Source organism: Macaca fascicularis, chromosome 4 (genome assembly GCF_037993035.2).
Source record: "Macaca fascicularis isolate 582-1 chromosome 4, T2T-MFA8v1.1".
Classification (NCBI taxonomy): Eukaryota; Metazoa; Chordata; class Mammalia; order Primates; family Cercopithecidae; genus Macaca; species Macaca fascicularis.
In genome coordinates, this window is record NC_088378.1 from 143,079,151 (window position 1) to 143,095,892 (window position 16,742).

Here is a 16,742-nt window from a genome sequence, read left to right on the forward strand (position 1 = left end):
AAACTGTTATGTCAGCATTACTCTATCAGTTTGAAGTTGTATTCGTCTGTTCTCACACTGCTATAAAGAAATACCTAAGACTGGGTAGTTTATAAAGGAAAGAGCTCAATTGACTCATAGTTCTGCAAGGCTGAGGAGGCTGCCCCAGGAAACTTACAATCATGGCAGAAGGGGAAGCAAACATGTCCTTCTTCACATGGTGACAGGAGAGAGAAATGCAGAGTGAAGTGGGGAAAATCCCCTTATGTGGTACATATACACCATGGAATATTATGCAGCCATAAACAGGAATGAGATCAAGTCCTTTGCCAGGACATGGATGAAGCTGGAAGCCATTGTCCTCAGCAAGCTAACACAGGAATGAGAAACCAAGTACCGCATGTTCTCACTTATACTTGTGAGCTGAGCAATGAGAACACATGGACACAGGGAGAGAAAAACACACACCGGGGCCTATTATGGGAGGGCAGTGCTGAGGGGAGCATTAGGAAAAACAGGTTCAACCACTGACTTCCACAGCTTGGGGGAACCATCCCCATGATTCAATCACCTCCCATCAGGTCCCTCCCCCAATATGTGGGGATTACAATTCACAAGACAATTCAAAATGAGATTTGGGTGGGAACACAGAGCCAGGCCCTATCAGAAGTGCATCACTAAGTCCAAGCCACACTCAAGAGAGGGAATTAAGCTGCACCTCTGAAAGAGAGTTGTACTAAAGGACTTGCTATACATTAAAAGCAAAGTTAAAATTATTGTTTCAGGATTTTGTAAGACAAAGTCTTCTTTTATCTAATTATTTTTCTTTAATGCTTTAAGCTTGTCTTTTAATTTAATTTAATTTAACTTAATTTTAAGTTGCAGGGTACATGTGCAGGTTTGTTACATAGGTAAACATGTGCCATAGTGGTTTGCTGCACCTATCAACCCATCACCTAGGTGTTAACCTTGGCATGCATTAGCCATTTTTGCTAATGATCCCCCCATCACTGCCCTCTCCCACCAGGCCCCAGTGTGTGTTTTTCCTCTCCCTGTGTCCATGTGTTCTCATTGCTCAGTTCCCAATTATAAGTGAGAACATGTGGTGTTTGGTTTTCTGTTCCTGTGTGAGTTTGCTGAGGATAATGGCTTCCAGCTTCATTCATATTCCTGCAAAGGACTTGATCTCAATCCTTTTTATGGTTGCATAATATTCCATAGTGTATATGTACTATATTTTCTCCATCCAGTCCATCATTGGTGGGCACTTGGGTTGATTCTGTGTCTTTGCTATTGTGAATAGTACTGCAATGAACATACACATGCATATACCTTTATAATAGAATAATTTATATTCCTTTGGGTATATAACCTATAGTGGGATTGCTGGGTCAAATGGTATTTCTGGTTCTAAATCTTTGAGGAATTGCCACACTGTCTTCCACAATGGTTGAACCAATTTACATTTCCACCAACAGTGTAAAAGCATTCCTGTTTCTCTGCAACCTCACCAGCATCTGTTGTTTCTTGACTTTTAATAATTGCCATTCTGACTGGCATGAGATGGTATCTCATTGTAGTGTTGATTTGCATTTTTCTTCTGATCAGTGATGTTTAGCTTTTTTTCTTATGTTTATTGGCCACATGTATGTCTTCTTTTGAGTAGTGTCTGTTTAGGTCCTTTGTCCACTTTTTAATGAAGTTGTTTTTCTCATGTAAATTTGCTTAAGTTCTTTGTGGATTCTGAATAGGAGACCTTTGTCAGATGGACAGATTGCAAAAATTTTCTCCCATTCTGTAGGATGTCTGTTCACTCTGATAATAGTTTCTTTTGCTCTGTAGAAGCTCTTTTGTTTAATTAGATCCCATTTGTCAATTTTTGGTTTTGTGGCAGTTGCTTTTGGTGTTTTCATCATAAAATCTTTGCCCATCCCTATGTCCTGAATGGTATTGCCTAGATTTTCTTCCAGGATTTTTATAGTTTTGGAATTTACATTTAAGTCTTTAATTCATCATAAGTTAATTTTGGGTAAGGTGTAAGGAAGGAGTCCAGCTTCAATTTTCTGCATATTGCTAGCCAGTTCTCCCAGCACCGTTTATTAAATAGGGAATCCTTTGCCCATTGATTATTTTTGTCAGGTTCGTTGAAGATCACAAGGTTTTAGATGTGTGGTCTTATTTCTGAGTTTTCTATTCATTGGTCTATGTGCCTGTTTTGTACCAGTACCATGCTGTTTTGGTTACTGTGCCTTGTAGTATACTTTTAAGTCGGGTAGCCTCATGCCTCCAGCTTTGTTATTTTTGCTTAGGATTCTCCTGGCTATGTGAACTCTTTTTTGGATCCATATGAATTTTAAAATAGTTTTTTTGTAATTCTGTGATAAGCTTCACTTTTTAAATTAATGATTAAAAGTTTGAGACATCACAGATCCTTACGTGTTGAGGAGAAAACAGCTTGAGGCAGATAAAGGAGATACAACAGTATCTCTGAGTTTTTCTTGCCAATATCTTTAATAACAACAATGTTCTCTTCAATGAGTTAACACAGTTGAGAACATAGAGTAACTAGATCAAAGAGTTCCAAGACTTTAGTGCCGTAAAAATAATGTCTTGAAACTAAGTCTTTGTTTTGTCTAAAATGTCTCAAATTTAGTGGAAGTATGTCCCAAGCGCCAATTTTCTTATTGAAATACATCTTCAAAAAACATTTGCCTACACTTAAAAAAAGAAGCACTGCTCTGTCTCTGGACTAGCCGTCCTTTGTTTCTTTACTTCTCTAATTAACTTGCTTTCACTTAGAAAAATATTGCCTAATCAGATTGCTTTCCATTTACAAAGATGTGAATCTCATACTTCAGTCAACATATCTAGCTTAGCCTGATGCCAATAACTGGTTTGATGCAGTATCATGAAATTGTTAGCTCGAATTGAGAAACAAGGTTTTTCGATAACTGGCTATTCGATCAGCATTCTATAATACACTTAACATCTTTTGTTGTGGTGTTGAATGATATGTGATAGCAGTGATTTGGACACCACTATGATTCTAAATAGCACTGCTATCAGGTGCTTCTGAGGTGGTTTTGTTTGTTTGTTTGTTTCTTTCTTTTAGCAGTCCTATCGCGCTTTCTATTCATATTGCTATTCCATCACTGGTTATTCCTTTCTACTCTTTTCTTGTTTCATTTATTTTGATCAATGATGTGCATTTCCAATTCTGTAATAGTTTAACTCAGTTGTATGTGTGGTAAAATGTAACACCAAATCCTTTGCAAGATGGAATTACCTTGCATATCAGATTGAAGATTGTATACTTCAAAAATCTAGAGAGATGCCAGTGAGCCAAGGATCAAATGACCTATTTGTAGCCAAGGCCATTTTCATGGCACGCTGGTCCTCTCTGTCACATGGCTCCTTACAATTCTCTGTCGTTTTCTTCCAGTGTAAGTAGTTCTTGTTAAGGATGCTTGCCATGAACTTTGGTATTCTTTTCTCTTTCATTTTTATAAAAACCAGGTATATTGTAATTTGAAAAACTCTGTTTAAGGAATTAGGAATTTAAGTCAATTCTTTCAACTCAATGTTTTCAGAACACATCATCAACATCAAGTATTACAAATTTATTTTAAAAGTTCCCTTTTAAAAGGGAATGGATATGTTGTGTGGACTTTAGCCAGCACTGTTGTAAAACACAGAACCTGTAAACTACCCTGGGCTGCTGCCCATTCACATCCCCCAAAAGGAGACTCCATCCTGAGTCTTGTGATTATTTTTCCTTTATATTTATTTAAAGATTTGTGTAATAAATATAGATATATCCCCAATCCAAATATTAGTTAGTTTTGCTGGTTTTTAAACTTCCAGTACAGCAAATTCCTACTGCATTTATTTTCCCATGATGCACATTACGTATAGGAGTTATCTGTGGTGTGGGTGGCTGTCATTCACTCATTTTTACTGCTGAAGGTTTACATTTTATGATTATACCATGATTGCACTAGTTTTCTATTGATGTATATGTAGCTGATTCTAGTTTTTGCCATAAACATTAGTGTGCATGTCTCCTGGGCGCATAGGCAGGAAAGCCCACAGAGTGTATGATTAGGAGTTGGATTATATGTTGTATGGACTTTAACCGTACTAGATAATAATAATATTAGTTCCAAAGTGATTGTGCCAACTTAAACTTATTGATTTATTTATTTATTTTTGAGACAAAGTCTTGCTCTGTTACCCAGGCTGAAGTGCAGTTGTGCCATCTCAGCTGATTGCAACTTCTTCCTCCCAGTTCAAGCAATTCTCCTGCCTCAGCCTCCAGAGTAGTTGGGATTACAGGCATTCACCACCACGCCCAGCTAATTTTTGCATTTTTAGTAGAGACGGGGTGTTGGAGGCCGAAAGAATGAGGGTCGTGATCAACTCACTATACCACTGGAGGCTGTATGAGCAAACAACAAACTGTTCTCATGAAAGCAGGATGTTGGCCAACTGACAAACTGCATTTGCCACCAGAAAGAATCACTAGTAGCAAGAAACCCCCGACCCCTTCTTTCAGAACAGATCTTTTTGTCTTTGTCTTTATTTCTGTGTTCCTCCCCTTCATTATATCCCGTAGTAACCGATTGCAACAATGGGGTTTCACTATGTTAGCCAGACTGGTCTTGAACTCCTGACTGCAGGTGGTCCACCCGCCTCGGCTTCCCAAAGTGCTGGGATTACAGGTGTGAACCACCACGCCTGGCCTAAACTTTTGAATTAAATGTGTAATACTTGATGTTGATGATGTGTTCTAAAAACACTGAGTTGAAGGAATTGAATTGAAAGTCACTGTCTTGGCTGCAGAATTGTTGCAGGCATTTTTGTTTAGATTCTGTTAATAACTTCCTGTTGTTTACTTGTTTCTCATCTACCATGGCATTATACTTTTGACATATAGATCCAGAAAATGCTTACTTATAGCCCAAACACATAGGGTTACTTTATATGTTAGGAAAATTTCATAATAAAAAGGAAAAAATGGAGGAAGGGAGGGAAAGAAGGAGGAATGGAGGAAGGAGTGAAAGAAGAAAAGAAGGAAGGGGAAGGGGAAGGAAAGCAGAATGAAAAGGAGGAGGGCGAGAAGTTGAATGGAAATAGAGAAGAAAGAGAGGGAGGGAGGGACAGAAGGAAGGAGAAACGGAAGGAACAAAAAATAAAAGAAACTAAAATAAAGAAAAGAATAGACATGAGAAACTAGAAACCCTATGTATGGCCAATATTATGAAAATGGGAGGAAATAAAACAGATGTAGTTAACCTCTATAGAATAATGGAAATGTAAGAGGGCTTCATTTGTTTATCCATTGCTGTGTAACAAACTACCCCCAAATTTAGTGATTAAAGCAACAAACATCGACGAATTCAAAAACATAATACAAGTACCAGCAAAATGGAGCCAATGCAAGTAGAAGAACTTGAATAAACAAAAGGATTTTACAAGTTGGAGTAAGTAAGAGGTCACCGGTGTGCAGATGAAAATGATTTTGTAGTCCAAATCCTCCAAAAAGCAAGTGCCACCATGGGATTAAAGTTACAGCATTTTATTAGGGGACACACCTGTCAGACGATATTGCAAGGGAGGCAGATTACCCCAGGAAAGACAACAGACCAAGATGCAAGTGTGACTCCCAGTGATGGACAGAAGGAGAGAGAGTTCACTGGACATATCCTAGACCACAGGCAATCTAAGGAGAGTTGAGCAAGGCCATGGAAGGGTCCTGCAGCCCATGGGAAGCAGAAGGTCAGTACCAATGCTACTGAGGATGTCAGAGCACAGGAGCAGGGCCTTGGGGGATTACCCACGAGTGTGACTCAAACCTGCTGCCCTAACGGGTCGGTGCCCTTGGAAATCAAATCCTCTCAGGCTGAATTGCTGGATGATTCTGCTCACACTTACAATGAGGTAAGGGAAACCAGAAGGCCCCCAGGTGGATCTCTGGTTTCCACACATGCTTTTGCTCTCCTGTGTGAAAGTAGCCATGCCTCCTCCTGAAGATGAAGATCTATTACCTGGGCCTGGAGAGGAGGAGACTCCTCTTCTCACCAGGTGGTCTCTGGGCACACATTGTCCAAACTTCTGTGGTGACTAAAGTAATGTGTAGTTCAACAGGCTCTCTTTTGTCTCCTTTTAAGGGTACCCTCCTTTGGAAACCAGGACCTCCTAACCTGCACAGCCCAGTGTTGGGAGATAAAATATGCAAAATACCCTAGTGGGTGAATCAAAGAGATTGGACATGGAGCCAAACCTGCTTCCACCTTTTGATTTCTGGACCCACATGTTCTTCCACTGAGAACACAGCACCACAGAGACGTCTCTGATTCAAACAATGTACCATGTTCTGAAAGATGGCACCCACCCCTCAGAGTGCTTCCTCCAGGCTGGCACTGAGCTGTGCCTATAGAAGACCTGTGCAGCATTCCTTGTGGCTGGCAGCCCCTGGGTGGTGCAGTTGGTGATAGGATTAGTGGAACCCACAGCCATGGAAACACTGAAACTTTCCCTGCCAAGTGGGTCCTTCAGGCAGATAATGGGCTAGGAGCACCGCCTAGCATGTGGATCAGGAATGCCAACTTCCTACCTGCTGTTCATCCACCCCAGTCAACGTGAAATTGTCAATGAAATGAGCTGATTGAATATCCTATAGGATATCCAGTATGTCTACTGTAGTCTTAAGACTATATACTATAGAGGGCAGAGGAGTTACAATAGCCCTGAGGCAAATGGTAAATAAATGTGTTGTGTACCCCACATGAATATGAATCACTCCATATCCCCTTTCTAATTGGAGAGGAAAGGAATGCACTCACCAAATCCACAGCTGCACGCCGTGTGCCTAAGGATTTATTGATCTGCTCTACCAGTGATATCCAGACAACACAAAAACTGCAATTATAACTCCTACTTGGCCATACCTAGAGTAATTTCGTTCATTGTTTAGGCCTCACCAGGCTCCCTCAGGGACAGTTTGCTGGATTATGTAGATACAATAGACAGCCCCAACACCACCCCACATCCGTCAGCTCTCCAATGGTGATGCGACACCCACAGTACTTTCAGTGTCTCCCACAAGACACACGAGGTTGCCTGCTTGCCATGGTGCCTGCTTTCCACCCCTTTACACCCCCGTGTCACTTTCATTGTGTCCTCAATAACAGTTTCAAGTTTGTCTATGGTTTCTGTGAGGAGCCGGGACATCCAGATAGAATGGGCCACATGAATCAACTGGTACGTGTTTCCCCTTTCAGGCAAAGTCTCACTCACTTCACACAATCACAGAGATCCCCATACAGGCTACTAGACTATGAGAAACAAACACACCCATCCAAACCCAAAGAATGGACTCAGAGACCCGGAGAAGAGCAAAAGTGAGACTGTGAGTGATGGTTTTGCAATATCGGGTGTCTGGAATGCAGACACACCAGGGACGGTTTGAACAATTTCAACAATGTATTCGCTAGTGCTCAAGTCCCTCCCCCATTTCCTCATTAGCTGAGTACCAAGGGCTTATGATCTTCCCAGATGTCACCTATTGGTAGTTTGATTAAGATTTCAAGTATGTTCCTTAGTGTCTTTTTGCTGCATTTTATTGCAGCCCATAATGCATTGCTATTGTCTCAGGACTTTTTAAACATTTGACTTATGGCCCTAATGGCTGCAATTAGTTGATAAGAAAGGGTATAATTATCTATGTTGCAAGCTAGCCTAAACTAAATTTTTGGTGAGGTGGGGAGGGGTTCATTGAGGGGTCCCCAACCGATAGGCTCCTGGCCAGTGTATGAAAGGGAAAGCAAGAAGGAGAGGGAGTGGTGGCTGAGTACATTTTGCTTCTTTATCTCTTTATGACCATGTGGGCTGCTTAAACCTATACTAAGGCACATAGAATTGAAAATGAACCATCACATGTAGGTTATTTTTTATACCCTTAAGTCCTGTCCAAGCCAGGGCTGGGCCAAGGCCCTCAAACGTCCAGCTGTGGCCTCCTCCTGCTGCAGATGAGGAGTGGGCTGCAGGGAGGGCCATGGAGCCTGCTCTGTCCCCATCCCGGTCTCTGTCTCTCAGGCTGACCAGGGCACATCCAGGTGGGTGAGTTGGGAATTGCGTGCTGATTGCTGAGGGCCTGGATGATCACTATCTCAGAGGGAGCAGCTGTGATCTGGGGAGGGCTAGAAACTGGAGAGGAATCCAAGGAGAGGTGGTGCCTCTAGTCCCTTCCTCTCTGCATCCCCCTCCCCTGTTTCTCCAGCCATCAGGAGGACACCAAGAAAAAGACCCACGAGGCCCAGACTGAGGGCCCCTGTGTGTACAGTCCCTTTGAGGTCCCCTTGTACCAGGGAGGGTCCTGAGTGCATACAGCCATCCTCTGTCCACTTTGCAGCTCCCCATATATCTCATCTGGGAGCTGTCTCAGGGGTGTCATGTCTTCTGGGTCCCTCGAGGCTGTACTTTTTCCAGGTTCCCACCATATGGCCCCTGTCTCCCTGTGTTTCTTGCAGATAATATGGACAAGGTGATAAGCAGATGTCCCTGGGCTATTTGGGGAATGGGGACCAGCTCCCTGTCAGGGCAGCTGTGCTCCCTGTTTTCATCTTATGTCCAGGTGTTACATTTTCCAGCCCCCGAGGGTCATAGTCCCCAGGGGGCTGTTTTTTGGGCTTTGTTCTGTACTCTGTGGCCTCACCTTGCCCTCTTTGAGCCAATTTTTTTCTTCTTAACATAGTCATGGCCTGGTAAGTTTAAAATAAGAGACAGTCAGAATCATTTCCCCCACAGCCAGGTTGTTTGAGGGGAGAGGAAAAGAGCAGCAGAAAGTTTTCAGTTTCTGCAAAGACAGAGACAGTGCAGGGCACAGTGAGAGTCTGGGGTGTCCCGGAGACCCAAGTGTTTCTGCCATTTCCGCACTTCTGTGTGTCTGGTCAGTGAGGTGGTGGTGACTCATCCTTGAACCTAATGGCACTGTCAGTCGGCATCTCAGGCCTGGGCAGATGGGACGGTTCATCCCTTGCCCTGCAGCAAGAGGGCCCCGTCCAGGGGACACCTACAGGATGGGCAGTGCAGGTCTCTGGTCGCTCCTGCTCTCACCTGTGGCATCTCCTGTAGAGGGACTGTCAGTTCTGGTTCCCTGTAGGCAGGAATGGTTTCACTGGGACAATGGCCAGAAAAAGGGCATGAAAATCACATGTTAATTTCTCAAAATTCCTGCTTTTAATGTTGATGTCCATCAACATAATTTCAGCTGGAGAATCTTAATAGGATGTCCTCCAATACTGATGTTGTAAGGGACGTTGAATGGAACAGGAACACAAGTTTAGAGCTTCCTTTCTCAGAGGATCCATGTGGGAGATGGTGCCTGTGGCAGTGACAGTCCCCAGGTGCAGAGGGTGCATAGAGGCAGCCTCAGGCTGAGGGGTCTGAAGAAACCCCCTACTGCACAAGGAGAAGGAGAAGATCCCCTGTGGGCAGCAATGGCAGTGGCCTGGGTGGAAGCCCTATTAGGAATGGGACAGGAAGGGCTTGCAACCCCACTAAGCAGCAGCCCTGGGGTGGAGCTGCATTTCCAGGGGTGAGTGGACAGTCAGGAGCAAGCACAGCCCATATGCAGGTTATGGGGAAGGGAGGTTGGGCCTCCTTGAGCAAGGGAATCACCAGCATCAGGTCAGGTGCAGACTCCATGGCAGCCACATAAATCCATGCTGGGCCTGTGAGCCTCAGGGCTTCCTGATGGGATCTCCAGTTAGGAGCTGTGTGCTCAGAGCTGGGAGGGGAGGAACGCTGAGCTGCAGGTGGAGGGCAGAACCCACAGTGTGCAGGGCCTGCCCTAGTGTGCAGGTGCTTCCGCAGATGAGGAGGTCCTGGGGTCTGAGGGGTAGAAGGACTGTGTGTGTGACCCAGCCCAGGACTGGAGGACATGGAGACACGGCCAGGGCCTCTGTTGGGGAGGCCTCCCACTGTGTCAGGGCTGGTCAGGCGTGAGAGGAGGAGGAAAGGGCACTGAGTTTCCTCCTGGGTCTTGTTCCTGAGTCCTGGGGTCCTTTCACTCATTGCCGGGGTGGGTGCTGGGCACAGGGCAGGTGCTGATGCTGATGGAGTCACGGGAGGGGACTGGCAGGGGCTGGGAAAAGTGTCATGGGAGGGAGAAAAAAGTGGGGACATCATCTTCCCTCAGAGAAAGGGTGCATCTGATTTTGGAGTGACTGAGGAAGGAGAAGTCCTCAGGGAATAAAAAGCAGCACTCTGCACCCAGGGGAGCATTTACTGTTTCTTTCTTTTCTCCAGAGCTGATGAGCCTACAAGGCCCAGATCAACACCTGGCTGGGACAGGAGACCACCAGGGCAGTGCACAGCTGAGATCTGTCTCTGGTGTCAGCTCCTGGGTCCGCTGGCTCCACTGAGGGCAACTAGACTCTGCAGCCAGGCGGTCTGGATTCAGCTCCTTGCCTATATCTCACCAGCACGTTCTCTCTTGGTGCCTCAGTTTCCTCATCCATGACATGGGGAAACTATGGGCATTTATTTCTTGTGGTTGGATGAATGAAAAGGGTTAATATATATGAGGTGTTTGCAGGTGTGCCGTATTATTTTTGTTTTTTATTATATTTGATATATTACATATGCAGTAATTGTATTATTATAGGTGACCTTTATGAGTGAGTGTCCTGCTTATGGCTCCTTCTGGGGAGCCCAGAACCAGCTTTCCTCGCACCTTGAGGTCCTGTCATCTCTGTCACACTCTCCTGCATTACCCCATTGTATTCTGTCTTCATATTTTATACTATAGATATTTAGCTCTTAAATAGACATTTCCGGCCTGCATTTTATTTCAAGAGTCTGGGAAGGGATAGAGTGTGAGGTTCAGGAGAGAAGGAGAGGTCTGTCTTGATGCCTTGACACAGCACAAAGAAATCTCCCCTCCTCCCCTACATCTCCACACCAGTTCTCATTGAGGGACAGATTCACATAACACCGAAAGGGCTGGGAAGGGATGGGGGGAACATCTGGGGCCAATGTTCAGGGACTGACCCTGTGGGGGACACTGGCCCTGCAGAGTTGGAGCTCACATGTGATGACGTAGAGCTGAAGGGTGATATCAGGGAGGTGACAGAGAGTGCTTTGTGGTTTCCTGATTACAAAGATTAGAGGTCAGTCAGCTTCTGGGGCGAAGTGACAGCTGGGGAGATTGGACTGAATTAATGAAGAATAAATGAGCTGGGAATGAGGATGAGTAAAGCAAGCATCAGAATCTCCTGCCATCAGTTCAGACTGATTGGGGAAGTTGGAGAGTTCCTAACCCTGTCGTGTGGTTCTTCCTAACTTCCTGGTCTTGGGGGCACAGGTGGGTGGTGCTGTTCTTGGTTAGGGCAGCCTCAGCTCCATCCAGATAAAGCAGTGGAGGCAGAGAGAGTTAGGGGAGCACCTGTGAAACAGACCAAGGCAGGGATGGGAGCCCCCTGTGCAGCAGGAGTGGATGCAGGACCTGCCTGGAAGCAAGAGAAGGATGAGGGAACCTAGTTGGGTCCTGTTTCCTGCCTGTCTGTGTTCACAGGGTAACCAGTAAGGGAGCTGGCTTAGGGAATTCGTTCATAAGCTATCTATCCAGAGATGTGTTTATAGATATATTCTTTCATGTTTGTATTCAGGTTTGTTGTCACAGACACATTTATCTATGTATGTTTTATGTTTAAGTTACTTTGGAATGGTTCAGTCACAAAATCTTAATCTCTTAACTTGTGCTGCCTTTCTACACAGACACACACATCCGCACACACACATTCACACACATGCTATACAAACATGTCTACATGTATGTATAAAGATACATGTTATGTTATTTTTAATTTTTTAAATTCATATATATTCATGGGGCATAAGTGCAATTTTGCTATATTGCTATATAGGTGGTAGCAAAGTCAGGGCCTTCAGAGTATCCAGCACTGGAGACAAGCACATTGTACTCACCAAGAAAACCCTCTATTACACACCAGTGCCAACCACACTTACCCTTCTGGGTCTCTGTGATCCATCATTTCACACTCTGCTTTTATGTATATAAAGAGATATTAACCAAATATGGCAGAGTGGTAACTTGAATTTTACTGCACCATTCTTTCAGCTTATTTGCACATTTTGAAAGTTTATACAATATAAGTTGGAAGAATGAGGGAAAAGAGAGAGAGGGAGAGGGAGAGAGAGAGAGCGAGCTGACTTTTTAATGATCGCCATTCTAATTGGTGTGAGATGGTATCTCATTGTGGTTTTGATTTGCGTTTCTCTAATGGCTAGTGATGATGAGCATTTTTTCATGTGTCTGTTGGCTGTATGAATGTCTTCTTTTGAGAAGTGTCTGTTCACATCCTTTGCCCAGCCCTTTTTTGATGGGGTTGTTTTTTTCTTGTAAATTTGTTTGAGTTCTTTGTAGGTTCTGGATATTAGCCATTTGTCAGATGAGTAGATTGCAAAAATTTTCTCCCATTCTGTAGGTTGCCTGTTCACTCTGATGGTAGTTTCTTTTGCTGTGCAGAAGCTCTTTAGTTTAATTAGATCCCATTTGTCAATTTTGGCTTTTGTTGCCGTTGCTTTTGGTGTTTTAGACGAGCTTATATTTTATGTGGTGGTAAGTGTCACTTCGTTATTACCTATGCAACTTTATTGACGATCAATTGACAAAAAATGTAAGAATGTCTTTCTAGATTCTCACTTCTGTTCATTGATCTCTGTGTCTCTCACTTTCACACTGTCTGGATTATTGTAGTTTTATAAGACATTCCATTTTACACGTCTCCTGGACACATAGCCAAGAATATCCCCAGAGTGTATGATCAGGAGGCAGATAGTGGGATTGTATGGTGTATGGACATTAATCAGACTAGATAAGGCTAATTTGATTTCTCAAGTGCTTGTACCAAGAATGGGAAAGAGCTCATGTTGCTCATGTGTTCTGAAAACATTCAGTTGAAGGAGGAGATTAAATGTTAAAAGCCACTGTCTTGGCTACAGAATCACCCTAGACATTTTCTTCATATTTAATTAATAACTTCCTTTTCTTTACTTTTATATTATAAATTATGGCATTATACTTTTAGCATTAGGTTCAAGTGGTGCTTCCTTTTAGCCTAAACACTTAGGTTTTATGAAAAAAAATGGAGGGAGAAATCTCTGAGGGAGCAAAGGAGGAAAGAAGGAAGGAAGGACAGAGAAAGACAAAATAAAAATGTTCAAAAAAGAATAGGAGGAAAGGGTTGGAAACGGCAAATATGGCTGTTATTAAAATGCAAGGTATTAAAAGATGTGTAGATAATATCCATGGAATAATGGAAACTTAAGAAAGCCTTGGCCAGGCGCGGTGGCTCACGCCTGTAATCCCAGCACTTTGGGAGGCCGAGATGGGCGGATCACGCAGTCAGGAGATTGAGACCATCCTGGCTAACATGGTGAAACCGTGTCTCTACTAAAAATACAAAAAATTAGCCGGGCATGGTGGCGGGTGCCTGTAGTCCCAGCTACTCGGGGGCTGAGGCAGGAGAATGGCGTGAACCCGGGAGGCGGAGCTTGCAGTGAGCCGAGATTGAGCCTGAGCGACAGAGTGAGACTCCATCTCAAGAAAAAAAAAAGAAAGCCTTAATAGTTATCAAGTGCTGTGTCACAAACTACCTCAAAATTTAGTAGCTTAATAGAACAAATATCCGTTAACTCAAAGAGATACTACAAACACAAGTAAAATAGATTCTATGAGGGTGGCAAAAGTTGGACAAAGAGAAGGATTTTACAAGTTGAAATAAGTAAGAGTTATTGATGTGCAGATGGAAATAATTTTTAGTCCAAGTCCTCCAAGGAGCAGATGACAAGATTAGCTTCAAGTCTGTGGCATTTTATGAGGGGACACACCTGTAAGGGAATATGCGAAGCGAGCCAGAAATCCCAGGAAAAGGCGGCAGACCACAATGCAAGTGTGACCCCCAAGTGCTGGACAGAAGGAGAGAAGGTTTGTTCGACACATCCTAGAGCACAGGCAATCTAAGGAGGGTTGAGCAAGGCCGTGGAGGAGTCCTCCAGCCACAGTTGGCCATCAGAGGAGTCCCGTGTCTCCCAGTAATAGCCTGCCTTAATGCGCCTGCTGTGACCGGTCACTGGCTGGGAACAGCCCATGGGAAGCAGGGCTTCTACACTAACCCTTCTGAGGATGTCAGAGCACAGGAGCGGAGCCTTGGGACATTATCTAGGTGTATCACTCAGTCCTTCCTTCCTGAGAGTTCTGGGTTCTTGAATATCAAACCCTCTCAGGCTGCGTTGCTGGATGTTTCTGCTCACACTTACAACAGGACAAGGGGAACCATAAGGCCTCCAAGTGGATCTCTTATTTCCACACACACTTCTGCCTTCCTTGTGTGATAGCAGCCCTGCCTCCTCCTCTTCTCACCTGCTTGTGTCTGGACACATACTATTCAAACATCCCTGGGGGCACCCATAATGTGTAGTTCCATGGACTCTCATTTGTCTCCTTGCCAGGGTGCCCCCTTTGGGAAACCAGGACCTCCTCCCCTGCAGAGCCCCGATATTGGAGAGGAGAAGTGCAAAATCACCCTGAGGGTGAATAGAAGGGATGAGACATGGAGCCACACCTGTTTCAACTTCTTGGTTTTTAGACCCACGAATTCTTCCTTCTGTAAACACAGCACCATAGGGACGTCTTTGATTTAATACGCGCAGCACATCCTGAAAGCTGGCCCCCGTTCCTCAGAGGGTTTCATCCAAGCTGGTACTAAGTTACGTCTGTGGAGACCTGTCCATGACTCTGTGTGGCTGGCAGCCCCTGGGAGGTGCAGGTGGTGATATGACCAGGAGATGCCTTGGTCATGGCCCACGCTTCATCCCTTTCCCTCTGAGGTGTGTCCCGCGGGCAGATAATGTACTGAAATTCTGAGCCAGTGGGTCAGGAATGCCAATAGTGATACTGGCTGAGGGTCTGAGAGTAGAGAGGAAAAACACAACACATCGAGTAGGTACCTACCCCTGTGAGGATGAACCTCCGCCTCGCCGGCAGCTTCCCACTTGAGCTGGGTGATCTGAGCCGCGTTGTCTGTGGCGGTCAAGGATCACGGGTCCTGGTTCAGAGCGATGTAATCCCTGCCTTCGTAGGCGAGCTGGTGATACTCCCGGAGAAGGCGCCCCTCGGACCCTTTGTCGCAGCCAGGCATCCTCTAGATGGTGTGAGACCCTGGCCCTGCGCCCGCGGTCAGCCCCGCCCACCAAGTCCAACCCCCACCCCGACCAACCTGCGGGGATTTTGGCCTAAACTGAAAATGAAACCGGGTAACGGCTCCTAGGCTGCTCCCCGGTCAAGGGTCTCCGGGTCCCGCGGCCTCGGAGTGGATCTCGGACCCGAAGACTCAGGGAGACCCGGACTGTCCGTGGGGGATGTGGAGGGGTAGTGACCTGCGCCCCCGCCATTGTCACTCACAGGCCTCGCTCTGGTTCTAGTAGCCGCTCAGGGTCCGCAGGTTCATTCGGTAAACTGTGCGTTGCTCTTGGCGGTCCCTGTCTTCTCCTCCCAATATTCCGGCCCCTCCTGCTCCATCCACGGCGCCCGCGGCTCCATCCTAGGACTTGCGGCGTCGCTGTCTAACCGCACGAACTGCGTGTCGTCCACTTAGCCCATGGAGATGAAGCGGGGGCATCCCGCGGCCGGGCCGGGACGTGGCGGTGTGGAAATACCTCAAGGAGTGGAAGCCTGTGGACGAGGGGGGCGCTGAGACCCTCCCGACCCTCCTCCCGGCACCGCAACCGGGTTCCTGCGCCCCCGCCGGGCGGACCCCTAGCTACTCCCCAAAGAAGCTGTTTCCCTCCCGACCCCGCACTCACCCGCACAGGTCTGGGTCAGGACCAGGGCTCCCCAGAGCAGCGGAAGGAGGGTCCGGGGCGCCATGACCCCATCCTTGGCGACTGGGGAGAATCGGAGTCCTGGTGGGTGCCTGGGAACTCTAGAACCGGGACCGTGGCTACATTGATTGACGTCTCTAGAAACCCGACAGTCAATAGGAGTGAGAACTGGGGCCGCCCGGTGAGTATCCAGGAAGAAGGACCAGACGCAGGTTGAGAGAGGGAGAAGAGAAACCCTTCGGAGATGGGGAATCCCCAACGCTGGGCCTCCCCAGTCCACACACGCTTTCTGAGTCTGAGATTCTGAGAGCCATACCTGGGGCTCTGGGACTTCGCCCTGACCCCGCTACTCCTGTGCCAAGCGCTCTGTCGCAATGTTTCCCTGAGTCTTGGCACAGGAGCTGTCTGAGAAACCAGGGAGAAACACACGGCATGGGCCCCGTCCCTCTCTCTTCACTTTTCATCACGGACTCCCCGTCCCAGAACTGGACTCCCTGCCTCCTACTCCTTACCTGTCCCAGTGGACTCTTCTAGAAGAAAAATCACCCCAGAGAGCTTGGTGCCAGAGAGTGAGCTTGCCCTGGGAATGGAGATGTAGAGACAGGGCTTTTTTTTCTTTTCTTTTTTCTTTTTCTTTAAATCTGGAAAAGTTGTGCCTGAGTGCATGAGATAGAACAGAGACCAGTTTGCTTTTTGTTTATTAACTACAGTGGGTAGCAGAATCTTGGTAACCCCTGAATGATCAGGAATCTAATCGGTAGAAAATGTGACTTTGGTCCCTTGACATATAAATGTGTCTAAAAGCGTTACAACAGGACTCACAAAGCTCCTAAGTTTCATTTTCACAGACAATG

At 45.7% G+C, this 16,742-nt stretch overlaps 1 pseudogene; it reads right to left on the reverse strand.

The window, feature by feature from the left end:
* Positions 1-15,485: 15,485 nt before the first annotated feature.
* LOC135970348 (saoe class I histocompatibility antigen, A alpha chain-like) lies at positions 15,486-16,092 on the reverse strand (annotated as a pseudogene).
* Positions 16,093-16,742: the final 650 nt, after the last annotated feature.